Source organism: Mastomys coucha, unplaced genomic scaffold, assembly GCF_008632895.1.
Source record: "Mastomys coucha isolate ucsf_1 unplaced genomic scaffold, UCSF_Mcou_1 pScaffold20, whole genome shotgun sequence".
NCBI lineage: Eukaryota > Metazoa > Chordata > Mammalia > Rodentia > Muridae > Mastomys > Mastomys coucha.
The window spans coordinates 19,717,966-19,731,527 of record NW_022196903.1 but is presented as its reverse complement, the minus strand read 5'-3'; the positions used below and the strand labels follow the sequence as shown (position 1 = coordinate 19,731,527).

Here is a 13,562-nt window from a genome sequence, read left to right as displayed (position 1 = left end):
ACAGAAACAGAACTGGATGGGACTAGTCAAGGGCTTTGAGGTGGGCATTAGGGAGATGTCTCTAAAAAGGAATAAAGTTTCCATTGTGCAAAATAAAGAAATCCAAGGACCTATCATATGGCAATGATTCTATAGCTAACATACAATATCCTACACTTGAAATGCTTGAATATCATAAAAACAGGTGAAGCCCAGTGGGGAAAACAACAGCAATCTGACAGATCAATCCGTTACCTGTCTTATTCAAGCACAGGTATCATTTTTTGGGGGGGGTGGTTCGAGACAGGGTTTCTCTGTGTCACCCTGGCAGCCCTGGAACTCACTCTGTAGACCAGGCTGGCCTTGGACTCAGAAATCCGCCTGCCTCTGCCTCCCAAGTGCTGGGATTAAAGGCGTGTGCCACCACTGCCTGGCTCAAGCACAGGTATCGTTACTTTAGCTATTATATGTGACTGCATGAGAAGAAATGTTTATATTTCAATAATTAGTGAGAGGCAGCTCCCAAGGGAGATGATGCCAATTTGTCAACTTCAAATAACTTAAAACATGCCTTTGGCTTACTTATTTGGTAAAAGTGAATGAAGAAATCAGCTATAATCACAGTAAACACATCATAAATAATATCATGTGTATCATGTGTACATACATGTGTGTGTGTGAATGTGAGCATGTGTGTGTGAATGTGTGTGTGTGTGTGTGTATGTTTGTGTGTAGGGGTGTGCACATATGTGGAGGCTTGAGTGTTCTCTGTGATAGTCCTCTACTTTATTTAACTGAGGCAGGGTCTCTTTCTGAACTCAGAGCTCAATGATTCAGCTAGCTAACTTGTCCTAGGGATCCCCTGTTCTGCCTCTAGAAGGTTGGGATAATAGGTGACCTCTATGGCCACTTTGATCTTCTGTAACTGCTGGGAATCTGAACTCTAGTTCTCACACTTGTGTGGCAAGCACTGTATGCCCTGAACCATTCCCCAAGCCTCTTATTATTCTTATACATATATGCATATATACACACACACATGCAAAAATGAGTATGCATACATCTTCTTTCCGGAAGTATTTGTTCCTAGGCATAGTTCATTTCATTGGACATAAAAATTCCAGTGCAGTACTAAAGTCTATTCCAGACTCACTCAAGGAATTCTGAGTTACTGCATAACTTAATATTTTGTGTTAAAGCCATGCACAGGTGATTAATTTTCTCCTGCTGGAAGCAGTGGAGAATAGAGGCCGAACCTCGGCTCCAGTCCTGGCCTGCCTATATCAGCTGCCTGGCTATCAGTGAATACTTCCAGTCATTAATGGATGGCTGAACTTCTCTGGAATGAGAAAGCATGGGCTTATGCTTGAGCATTTTTGATTCATTCATGGATAGGTCCTATAGAATCTCTAAGATCTTATTCTCCTTCCTTTTCCAAGGAACCAGCTAGCTGCCTCGTTGAAGTTCACCAGCTAGGTCACATAAATGTCACATTTCCAACATTCCCAGTGCATTCAGTTTAAGTCCAGTGCCAGGAGATCATTGTCTCCTCAGAGACCTTTTAACTATCTCCTTAGAGGCTGTCAGGACTCCACTGAGCCTTCTCCTCCCAAGGCTGCATAGTTTCTCTCACTGTGACAGGGTTAAACTTCGCTTGTCATCTTGACAGCTTTCCTGTGAATGCACTCATTTAGCCATCTCTTTTTGAAGGAGCACTGACGTACGGGCTCTGAGTACAGCCCAACAGGTGCAGGCAGAACAGCACACCATCAAGTGGGTATACCCGCCTCTCTCTTATACATTACTCATATATTAACTAAGGCCAAAAGAGATGAACTTGGAGGCTATCATGTTGCAGGATGGATTTGAACCTCTCCTGCCCTAAGTTCTGCAATCTATATTTTTCACACCATTTGCTGAGCCAGTCTCCAGGCCACTCTTTGTTTATTCCTCCTGCCTTTCATCTTGCTAAAGCTTCACCTCTATTCCCACCTGCCAAGACCGGATGCTTCTCTACCCTCCCAACGACTTGTCTATTATTCAGACTTAGTAAGCAAGTCTTATATGTTCTTGTGCTCTGCTGACAAGGACAAATGTGGAACAGAAATTAACACAGGACAGAGGCCTCCAGGCTGGCATAGATGTTACTTAGCATCCTTGAGAAAAGCTGTTTATCCACTTATGAATTTTCTTGAAGATGTTATCAGTACTAGTGTCTCTTTTTCGATACTCAGATCATCACAGAATATATATAATAGCTTGTTGAAAGACAGCTTCATAGTATGGACAACATTTCTCCATGGATAGACAAAAACATAAAAGAAACTGGCCCATGGGTTCCCAACAGTAATCATCCTAAGGGATTCAGGGTATTCTATCCATCATTCAAAAATACATATTCAGTGTCAGCTGTGTTTCAGGCTCAGAGCCCTCCAGGCCCCACCTACCAATACAGTATGGACATTATTAGAGTTTCATGTTTTTAAATACTGTGTTCTAACTGCTGGGGGATGGCTCAATCAGTAAAGCATCTACTGCATAAAAGAATGAATGCCTGAGTTAGAATACCCAGCACCCATATAAAACCTAAATCAAACACAAACGAACAAACAAACAAACAGAAAACCCAGTATCATAATCTATGTCTGAAACCTTAGCTCTGGACTCACTGAGCTCATTCTCCAGGTCCAGATGAAGAACCTCTCTCAAAAGATAAAGTAGAGAGTGATAGTGGGAGATACCCAGTGTTGACCTCAGGCCTCTATATGCACATGTACATATGTATACACATACACATGTGCAAATAAAAAATAATAAACTTGGGCTATCAAAATAGGTTAGTTGGTGAAGTTGCTTGCTGCCATGTGGTTAAAAAAGAGAACCCATCCCTGAAAGTTCTCTTTGAGCTTCACAAGTATGTCATGGATGCACATCCACCTACACATGTATACACACATATGTGAACAAATGTAATTGAAACATATTAAAATAAATAAATCCTTTAAAAATAATATATGGTAGACACTCTTTCAGGGTTAGCACTAAGGCAAAGTCACAATTATTCCTCAGAAAGTATGCATTTAGTGAAGTTAATTATCACCATAGCAAATGTCTACTGAAGCCTCCTGTTCTGACTGCCTTACATGGACTGAGTAACTCAATGTTCCCAACGCACTCTTGCAGTTTTACAAGTGAAACCAAAACCAAGTTGGCCAGGCAACCAGCTCATGCGCACACATCAAACGGATGGTGGAGATGTGGTCATCTCTAACAGACCACACAGGTGGTTGGGTTCACTACAGCTGAAGGATTCATGAAACGCAGGTATCATTCTGTAACCTACAAATTCATAAGCCTCAGAAAAAGTTTTGTAAAAGAACCTAAACAATTCACAAACGAATTGACTCCAGGGGAAACATGAGACATATTTTCTTTAGGAATTATTAGGTAACCTTATAAAAACAAATAAAGTATGATACTTTTATTGCTTCAGTCATGAAACAGTGATAGGTATTCTATAGAAATAAAGCCATTTTCTATATTGACAATTTCCTAGAAATTCTTCAAGAATAGCCAATGAGCATTGGCATGAGCTGCATCTTAAGGTCTTGCAGCCCCACAAGTTGATAGTATTATCCACAGGATTAAATTTCTAAATCTATTCAGTTCAGCATTTTTCTTTTCCATCTTAAAGGATATTTTTTAAAAAAGAACACAAAGCATCTATCTTTTGGAATCAATGATGAAAATAAGACTTCAGAGAGATTTATGTTAATTACTAACAAATATTTCCGCTCCCTAGAAACCATGAGAAAACAAAAGGCTCTTGAGGGGGGTCTACATCATGCACATGGGTATTCCTCATTAATATATTCCTACTTGATCTGTTTTCTCATGATATAATTCTGTGAAGTACAATTGTTACGGAGTTGATGTTCTATAAGTAAATGAATCCATCCCAGCTTTATACTATAATTAGATAAGTGAGCCCATAGGTGACCAAGCAGAAGTGGTGAGTTTCCACCACACCCAGTGTGCCCATCTGTTCCAAATGTTTCCAGTGCTGATACTCCATAAGCAAGCTGGTGAAGTACAGATCAAATAGTTCATAATCTCACCTTTTGGAATGATCGTCTTGTTATTCTTATCCAGGGCCTTGCCTTCCTAAACCAGAGGAAGTGCCGTGGAGCTAATGTGTTCCTCAGTGTATCTAAAATTAAGTATTCAGTCGGTTGTTAAATTAAGATCTGACCTTGTGCAGCAGAAACACAAGTGTTCCCTGGCACCCAGGAAAGAATTACCCATGACTTCTGTTGACTCTCATCAAAAGAAACACAAGCCCATGGAAGAATAATAAGATTAATTGTGTTCTGATTGGTTCAAAGAGTTTACAGAAAACATGATCTGCTGACTCAGCTCCAGGGAGGCTCCATGATGGAGGAGAATTACCTTCCATCCACAGAAGTCAAAGCGGACTGTAGTATGAAATCAAGATGTAAATGTGTGATTTTGTGTGTCAGGAGATCCCCACCCTTTGAGCAAGTTTTAGTACCCACTGTTTTTTTTCATTCCTCAACTTTTAGGCCCAAATCAATTGATGTTGGACGCGATGATCTTACACCAATTTACTGTCTTGACTGTGATTTGCTTTTAGGAACTGCCAGATATGCACTGATATAGAGCTCTCAGCTGTATCCATTCTGACCAAAAATACACAGGTCAATAAGCACGTATATGGAATAGTGATGTTTTTTAAAAAGTATGTAGCAAATGTGAAGCAAGGAAAAACAAAACAGAAAAGTATTTTAGTTTAAGGGGCTATTTCTTTAAAGGGCCACAAAATCAGAAGAAAAAAAAATTAACTACAGCCAATAAAACCTGCTGTTTTATTTACCAGTTTCCTGGTGGGAACAACCTGCCTTGAGTTTGTTTTGACAGGGCTATCTTTGTTACCCAGCCACTGTCAACATTCACAGAGCCATCTGGCTTCTGTCTGTCCCTCTCCCTTCTCCAGTGACACAACCCTGCCCAAGGATCTCTGGCCTCCAGACTTCAGCCCTCACCGCGTAGCTCCAAGTTGGCTTCATTGGCATTGACCTTCCTGCCTTTCCCTACTGTAGGATTCTGGGAGCAGAAGCAGGCTAGACTTGAGTTTTCTTTTCACTTCTTTGTCTTTGGTGCCACTGAGGAAATATGAATACCGTAGTAAATTCCACTTCAGAAAGATACAGTATGGAAGGAGCAGTCCTCCTGCCTGTGCTTTAGCTGGGATAAACAGCAAGTGCTTCGGTCATCCTTGGAGCAAACATTGAAAAACAATTTATATTTATATCGCTGTAAACTGAAGACTGCAAGAGTAAAGGATGGGGATTAAGAGTCATGCACATTTTCTAAATTATTAACCTGATGGAGCTTTTTCATAAAATTGTTATCAAAGGCACTCAAGATGCTAACTGCTTCAGTTTTCATATAATGCTGTTTTAATGTCAGTATTAAAAATTCAAGTAAATCTTTGAAGTGTAGTAGAGCTTATGGAAAAATGTGAACTCAACATCTTCAAATGTTGTTCAGCACATTGCAGTGATGTGTTTGATCTTAAATCATTTTGTACTGTCACATGTATAGGATAGGTACTGCACATTTCGGTTCTACACACACACACACACACACACACACACACACAAAGACAAAAATAAGAACCTTTGAGATTAATGACATGAGCTTTTGTATAACAGAGTTACAAATAAATGTTGCTTTATCTCATGGTCTCTAACACCTTTGGTTGGCTTTAGAGTTTTGAGTCATGTGTAGTAGCAGATGCCTGTAATACTAGCGCTGACTGGGTAGGCAGAGGCAGAGGCAGGCAGAGGCAGAGGCAGAGGCAGAATTTGCTCAAGGTCAGCTTGGCCTACAGACTAAGACCCCTTCCCAAATAGCAAGAAATATCAAGACTCAATGTATTCACCAATATTATGGAAACAGTAATAATAATGTGCCTATGTTATACACAACCTTTATGAGGCCTAATCCTCAAGTATGCAGCCATCCATACACATATGTAACAACAGGCTTTGAGTAAAAAGTGATCTGCTAGTGTTATTAATAATTACCTTCACAATTGCCATTGTTGAAAGTGTCATTTCTCAAAGTGAAAATGAAACAAATCTGATTTCAAACAATGTATTGTGAAATTGTAAATTAGTAAATAATTTGTTTAAATGTGCCTTTCCTTTGCTGGTGGGGGTGAGTTTCAGAGAGAGGTATGACTGAATAGCAAAGCATTATTGAATAGCACCATCCTGATGAAGGTAAATGTAACATGAATGACATCCAGAGACACCTCCCTTCTCTCTATATTTAGGAACACATGCATGTCCCGGTTCAAGGGGATAATTATAGCAAAGGACATGGAGAATCTGAGGTTAGAATACCTGAGATGTACTGTTAGAGACTGCCTTTGGACTCAGACTCAGCTATTTCTATTTAGAGAATAAGAGAGTTTGTGTGGTATTGAATGGGAATTCCAAGGGAGTGGTGGAGTATCCCTGTGTCTATACTTAATTAAGACACATGCAGGCTGTGACTGCCTCAATTTATGACAGGTACTCTGTGTTCCTGAAAACAAGTATGAGGTCTGCAGGCTCGTCATCATGAAATGAAATACATTTCTTGCTACCATTACACATAATCCATTCACTGTCTCACAGAGCCATTTCTTTTCTCTCTCTCTTTCTTTCTTTCTTTCTTTGAAATTTTCTTTCGTAGAACATAATTTTAATGTTTACAACTGTTAATATTCAGCAAACAGAATAGCTATTTTAAGATATATTTTGTTGTTATGCCTCCCTTTTCATTTCTGATTTTATTAATTTGGATACTGTCTCTGTGCCCTCTGGGTAGTCTGGCTAAGGGTTTACCTATCTTGTTGATTTTCTTAAAGAATCAGCTCCTGGATTTGTTGATTCTTTGTATAGTTCTTTTGTTTCTATTTAGTTGATTTCAGCTCTGAGTTTGATTATTTCCTGCCATCTACTCCTCTTGGGTGTATTTGCTTCTTTTGTTCTAGAGCTTTCAGGTGTGCTGTCAAGCTGCTAGTGTAAGCTCTCTTCAGTTTCTTTTTGGAGGCACTTAGAACTATGAGTTTTCCTCTTACCACTGCTTTCATTGTGTCCCATAAGTTTTGGTATGATGTGTCTTCATTTTCATTAAATTCTAAAAAGTTTCTAATTTCTTTATTTCTTTCTTGACCAAGTTATTGAGTAGAGCGTTGTTCAGCTTCCATGTATATGCGTGCTTTCCATTGTTTTTGTTGGTATTTAAAACCAGCCTTAGTCTATGGTAATCTGATAGGGTGCATGGGATTATTTCAGTCTTCTTGTATCTGTTGAGGACTGTTTTTTTTTTTTTTATATATTTTTTTTTTTTTGAGACAGGGTTTCTCTGTTTAGCCCTGGCTGTCCTGGAACTCACTCTGTAGACCAGGCTGGCCTCGAACTCAGAGATCCGCCTGCCTCTGCCTCCCAAGTGCTGGGATTAAAGGCGTGCGCCACCACCGCCCGGCTGAGGACTGTTTTATGACCAATTATATGGTCAGTTTTGGAGAAGGTACCGTGAGGTGCTGAGAAGAAGGTATATTCTTCTGCTTTAGGATAAAATGTTCTATAGATATCTGTTAGATACATTTGGTTCATAACTTCTGTGAGTTTCACTGTGTCTCTGTTTAGTTTCTGTTTCTATGATCTGTCCATTGCAGAGAGTGGGGTGTTGAAATCTCTCACTATTATTGTGTGGGGTGCGATGTGTGCTTTGAGCTTTAGTAAAGTTTCTTTTATGAATGTGGGTGCCCTTTCATTTGGAGCATAGACGTTCAGAATTAATAGCTCATCTTGGTAGATTTTTCCTTTGACCAGTATGAAGTGTCCTTCCTCATCTTTTTTAATAACTTTTGATTGAGAGTTGATTTTATTCAATATTAGAATGGCTACTCCAGCTTGTTTCTTGGGACCATTTGCTTGGAGAGTTGTTTTCCAACCTTTTACTCTGAGGTAGTGTCTGCCTTTGTCACTGAGGTGCATTTCCTGTATGCAGCAAAATGCTGGGTCTTGTTTACGAATCCAGTCTGTTACTCTGTGGCTTTTTTGGGGAATTGAGTCTGTTGATGTTAAGAGATATTAAGAAAAAATGATTGTTACTTCCTGTTATTTTTGTTGTTAGAGGTAGAATTATGATTGTGTGGCTATCTTCCTTTGGGTTTGTTGGAAGATTGCTTTCTTGCTTTTTCAAGGATGTAGTTTTCCCTCCTTGTGTTGGGGTTTCCATTTATTATCCTTTGTAGGGCTGGGTTTGTGGAAAGATATTGTATATTTGGTTTTGTCATGGAATATCTTGGTTTTTCCATCTTTGTTAATTGAGAGTTTTGTTGGGTATTGTAGCCTGGGCTGGCATTTGTGTTCTTCTTAGGGTCTGTATGACACCTGCCCAGGATCTTCTGGCTTTTATAGTCTCTGGTGAGAATCTGGTGTAATTCTTATAGGTCTGCCTTTATATGTTACTTGACCTTTTTCCCTTACTGCTTTTACTTTTCTCTCCTTGTTTTGCGCATTTGTTGTTTTAATTATTATGTGATGGGAGGAATTTCTTTTCTAGTTCAATCAATTTGGAGTTCTGTAGGCTTTTTATATGTTCACGGCCATCTGTTTATTAAGGTTAGGGAAGTTTTCTTCTATAATTTTAAAATATTTACTGGCCCTTTAAGTTGGGAATCTTCCCTCTCTTCTATACCTATTATCTTTAGGTTTGGTCTTCTCATTGCATCCTGGATTTCCTGGATGTTTTGGGTTAGGAGCTTCTTGCATTTTGCATTTTCTTTGATTGTTGTGTCATTGTTTTCTATGGTGTCTTCTGTACCTGAGATTCTCTCTTCTATCTCTTGTATTCTGTTGGTGATGCTTGCATCTATGACTTCTGATTTCTTTCCTAGGTTTTCTAACTCCAGGGTTGTCTCTCTTTGTGATTTCTTTATTGTTTCTATTTCCATTTTTAGATCTTGGATGGTTTTGTTTATTTTCTTCACCTGTTTGATTGTGTTTTCCTATAGTTCTTTAATGGGTTTTTGTTTCCTCTTTAAGGGCTTCTAGCTGTTTACCTGTGTTCTCCTGTATTTCTTTAAGGGAGTTATTTATGTCCTTCTTAAAGTCCTCTATCACCATCATGAGAAGTGATTTTAGATCTGAATCTTGCTTGTTCGGTGTGATGGTGTATCTAGGACTTGCTGTGGTGGGAGAATTGGGTTCTGATGGTGCCATGTAAACTTGGTTTCTGTGGCTTATGTTCTAGTGCTACCTGCCCTCGATATATCTGACTGGAGCCTGTCCTTCCTGTGATTATGGTTGTGTCAGAGCTCCTCAGAGTTCAGCTGTCTCTGTGATCCTGTGATTCCGGGATCCTATGATCCTGACATCCTGGGTGTGTTAAAGCTCTTGGGATCAAGCTGCCACTGGGACCCTGAGATCCTGGTGTGTGACCAAGCCTCTGGAATCCTGTGATCTTGTAATCCTATTATCCTGGGTGTGTTAGGGCACCTGGAAGTGGAGCTTCCTCTGGGTGTTGTGGGACTCGCTGCGCAGTTTGCACCCAAGGTCTGCTCAGGGCAATGGCTCAGACCAGATGCCTCAGAGCCATTTATAAAACTCCCACTACTCTAGTTCCTTTATAAAGTCCTATAAGAACTGGTGACTAAGCTCTGCCTTCTGAAAAAAAAAATCTGTTATTATTCTAACACTGTGGGGATCCTGTGTTATCCTAGCAGTGTGTTGACAGTAAGATGTAGATGTATTTCATTAGGAACAAAGTAGAAATGTAAGGAAGAAATCCATCAGTTTCTATCTTGCTTCTAAAGTACTTGGATGATTGCCTTGCTTCTTCAGGCTGGAAACTGAAGCCCTAACACTGAGTCAAATGTGTTAGCACCAAACTCCTCCAGGAGAGTCACACACCTGTGGAAAAGTCCATGGGGCTGACGTCATTCTAGCCATTTCACAGCCAAGCAGCATCACAAACGAAAATGTAGGAGAGGAAGTTTTAGTGAAATTTCTCAAAAAATTTCTAAAAATAAAACTACCATATGATCATATGATCCAGCATTCTATCTCTGAGCACATGGCCACTAGAATTAGAAACTAGCATCTCAAACGCATGTGTTCCTGCCTCTGTTGCTTGCAGCATGATTCACAGTAATCAAGAGATACAACCAAGCCAAATATTCAGCAGTAGATGCCCAGTATATATTATAATGCAATGTATCCAACCATATCAAAAACAAAACAAAACAAAAAAAAACCAAAAAACAAAAAACAAAACAAAAAAAACCCTGGCATTACAATAAGATGGATGAGCCTAGGAGGACCTGTGTGAAAAAAAAACAAATAGATACAGACAGACAAACACAGTGTGATATCACTTATATGTGGAAACTAAAGAACAGATCTCCCAGAAATAGAGTAGAATAGTGTTTTCCAGGGTCACCAGAGTAGCCAAAAAAAAAAAAAAAAAAAAGTACATAATGTCGGTTATAGATGAATATAGGCTTGAGAGTTCTGATGTACAACATAACTCTACATACTCATAGCTTTTTAAAATAGATCTCATCATGCACAATGGTAATTACCCAGGTGATATCTATATTAATTAGTTTGATTATGGTAATAATTTTACTTATCTAAGTATATCAAATCACATTATATATGTTTACATGAATTTCATTTGTCAAGGGGACCTCAATAAAACTAAAGTCTTTTTTTTTTAATTTTTAATACAATGTATTTTGACCCTGTTCTTTTACCTCTTCCAACTCCTCACAGATCATACCAACCTCCCTACCCACCCAACTACATATTCTTTCCCTCTACTAAAAAAGTCATCCAAGTCTATCGATCCCTGTACTCCCTGACACATCTACTCATACACACACACACACACACACACACACACACACACACAGATACACACACACACACAATGACCATACTACTCACCACCACCATCACCACCACCACCTCCTCCACCACAACAATAACTACAAAATACTATGGAGTCCATTCATATTGGTCATGTACTCCTCAGCATGAGGTCTACCCTAGAGTGTAGTTGATAGACCCATGAAGAAACACACTTTTCCTCTCCCTTCAGGTATCAATTGCAAATAGCTTCTTGGTTAGGAGTGAGACTTTGCCAATTTCCCATTCTCCGTGCTGTTGTTTGACCATTTCATATGTGAATACAAGGTTTTCTGATCACTATCCCCCCTTCATCTCCCTCCCAGGTTTATTGATCCCCCTATTCCCTGACACCCCTCCTCATTCATTTTCTAGTTTTATGACTTTTGATTTAGTTTTGTGACATAACTTAGTTTAACCAGGGACATCAGTGTGGTGACTGGATTAGAACTATCCACTGAAGCCTAGTGGGGTCACCAAGCTGAAAATCTTTTAAAAATAAAAACAATAAAATTGAAACCCAGGCCAGATGGTACCTGTCTATACAAGCTATTCCTAAATTGTTCTTTAGGGCAAAGGGGAAAGGAGCTTTCTCTCTTGTGTGAATAAATTTGTTTCTTCAACATTTAAGAAGGTTTTCAGAACTATTCATCTACAACAGAGACTCTGTAAGAGGAGGAACATATAGAATTCAAATGCAAGGTTATTTGATTTTTTTTTGTTCAGTTAATTATATTGTACATCTAAAGAACTGTTAAGTGAATACTATCACACTCATTTGCCTGTCTATTCCCTTTACTGGGACCACAGTATTTTAATTATTGCACCGAATCATGTGACATTTGGAAGAGCAGGCCTTTATTCTTATTTCAAAACCTTTGGTGTCACATGTTGTTTCCTACACATGATTTTCAGAATCATTTCCAGTAATAAGAATGAAGTTACAACTGAATGTACTCCAAGAATAGTCCCATTCGGGGAAAAATTGACATGTGCTAAATATTGACTCTTCTTGGGAACATGACATCTCAATTTATTTAAAATTTTATTTTGATTTAATAAAGTTTCAAAGATTTAGTATTTGATTTTTAATACATTGTGAGTAGAGCTGTCTTTAATATTTTTGAAATAATAGATTTTGATATATTAAAAGCTAACCTTTGTATGTTAATTTTGACTCAGGTGCTTTTCCGAGCTCTTATCTGGTTTAATAATTTCAGGTTGCTTTTCTTTTCTTTTCTTTTTAAAGATCTATTTATTTATTTTATGTATTTGAGTACACTGTGGCTATACAGATGGTTGTGAGCCACCATGTGGTTGCTGGGATTTGAACTCAGGTCCTTTGGAAGAGCAGTCAGTGCTCTTACCCGCTGAGCCATCTCGCCAACCCCTTCAGGTTGTTTTTCTTAACTTCCATGTGTGTATAATGTCTCAGCATTAATGGATGCTGAAAGGTTGGAGATATATATCTATGACTAACTTGTGGTGGGGGTAGGGGAAAGATAGACTCTACTAAACATTTTGAACAAATAATTAGTATGTAAGCACCAGTATGTCTTTTGAAAAGCTCATGATGTAAGCATAAAATAGACATTACAGGGCTAAACTTGGGGGCTCAGAGAAGAAGAAAGGGCCTTCACATCCTCACCAAAGCTCCTAAGATCATCAGAAAACAGAGTGCCTGGACCCTGTCTTCCTTGCCTGGAGTCTCCCATTCACATGAAATGCTGTTGTCAGGCTTGGTTGTTGGATGAGGTCTGATTTCTATTTAATTTTATGATCTAGGACCCCATTTTCCAACGTTCTACCTTCTCAGCATCCCCTAATTCTACAGTTTGAGACTTTACTAAAATATTTATGTAGTTTTTACCATGTCTTCTCCTTTTATGTGAATTAAATTTTAAATAAGGGGCCATTAATTTCCTAAGCAAGATTTTCTTCCACAGCTCTCTTATGGCCTCTGGACACCTGAATGTGACACATCCTGCTTGTGTACAGGGTCCATTCATCTTCTAAGCATGTGCCTATTAGTTACCATGTGCCACACAAAAGACTAAGTCTAAGTTCTCATAATTTGATTTGTACAAATTTAAATCAAAGAACATTGAAGTTTGGAGAGATGGCTTAGCCAGTACAGTGCCTGCCATAGAGCATGGAGACCTGAGTTCTCATCTCTAGCACCTCCATACAAGTTGGCAGGGTGATAGATATCTGGTGTGGTGAAGGAGGAGGCAGGGTGGAAAGAGAGACAGATTGGATCTTGCTGGACATCTAATGAACTTCAGGATCAGTGAGAGATACAGTATTTAAAAAAGTAAGGTGGGGCTCGGGTTCCTTCCAGTCTGTCTGGGTTAGTGTTCTGAGCAGACCTTGGGCACAAGCTCTGCAGCCAGTCCAACAACACCCAGAGGAAGCTCTACTCCCAGGCGCTCTGACACACCCAGGATCAGAGAGCAGACCATGGGCACAAGCTCTGCAGCCAGTCCCACAACACCCAGAGGAAGCTCCACTCCCAGGCACACTGACACACCCAGGATCAGAACATCTGTCCCAACACTGGGAGTAACTGGAACCAGCGGGACCAGGCAC

At 39.4% G+C, this 13,562-nt stretch overlaps 1 protein-coding gene across 1 annotated transcript in view; it reads right to left on the bottom strand.

Annotated features, from left to right (window-relative positions):
• Positions 1 to 13,562, bottom strand: part of Asb15 (ankyrin repeat and SOCS box containing 15) — a 48,813-nt gene that overhangs the window by 22,922 nt on the left and 12,329 nt on the right. The gene's annotated exons all lie outside the window — the stretch shown is intronic.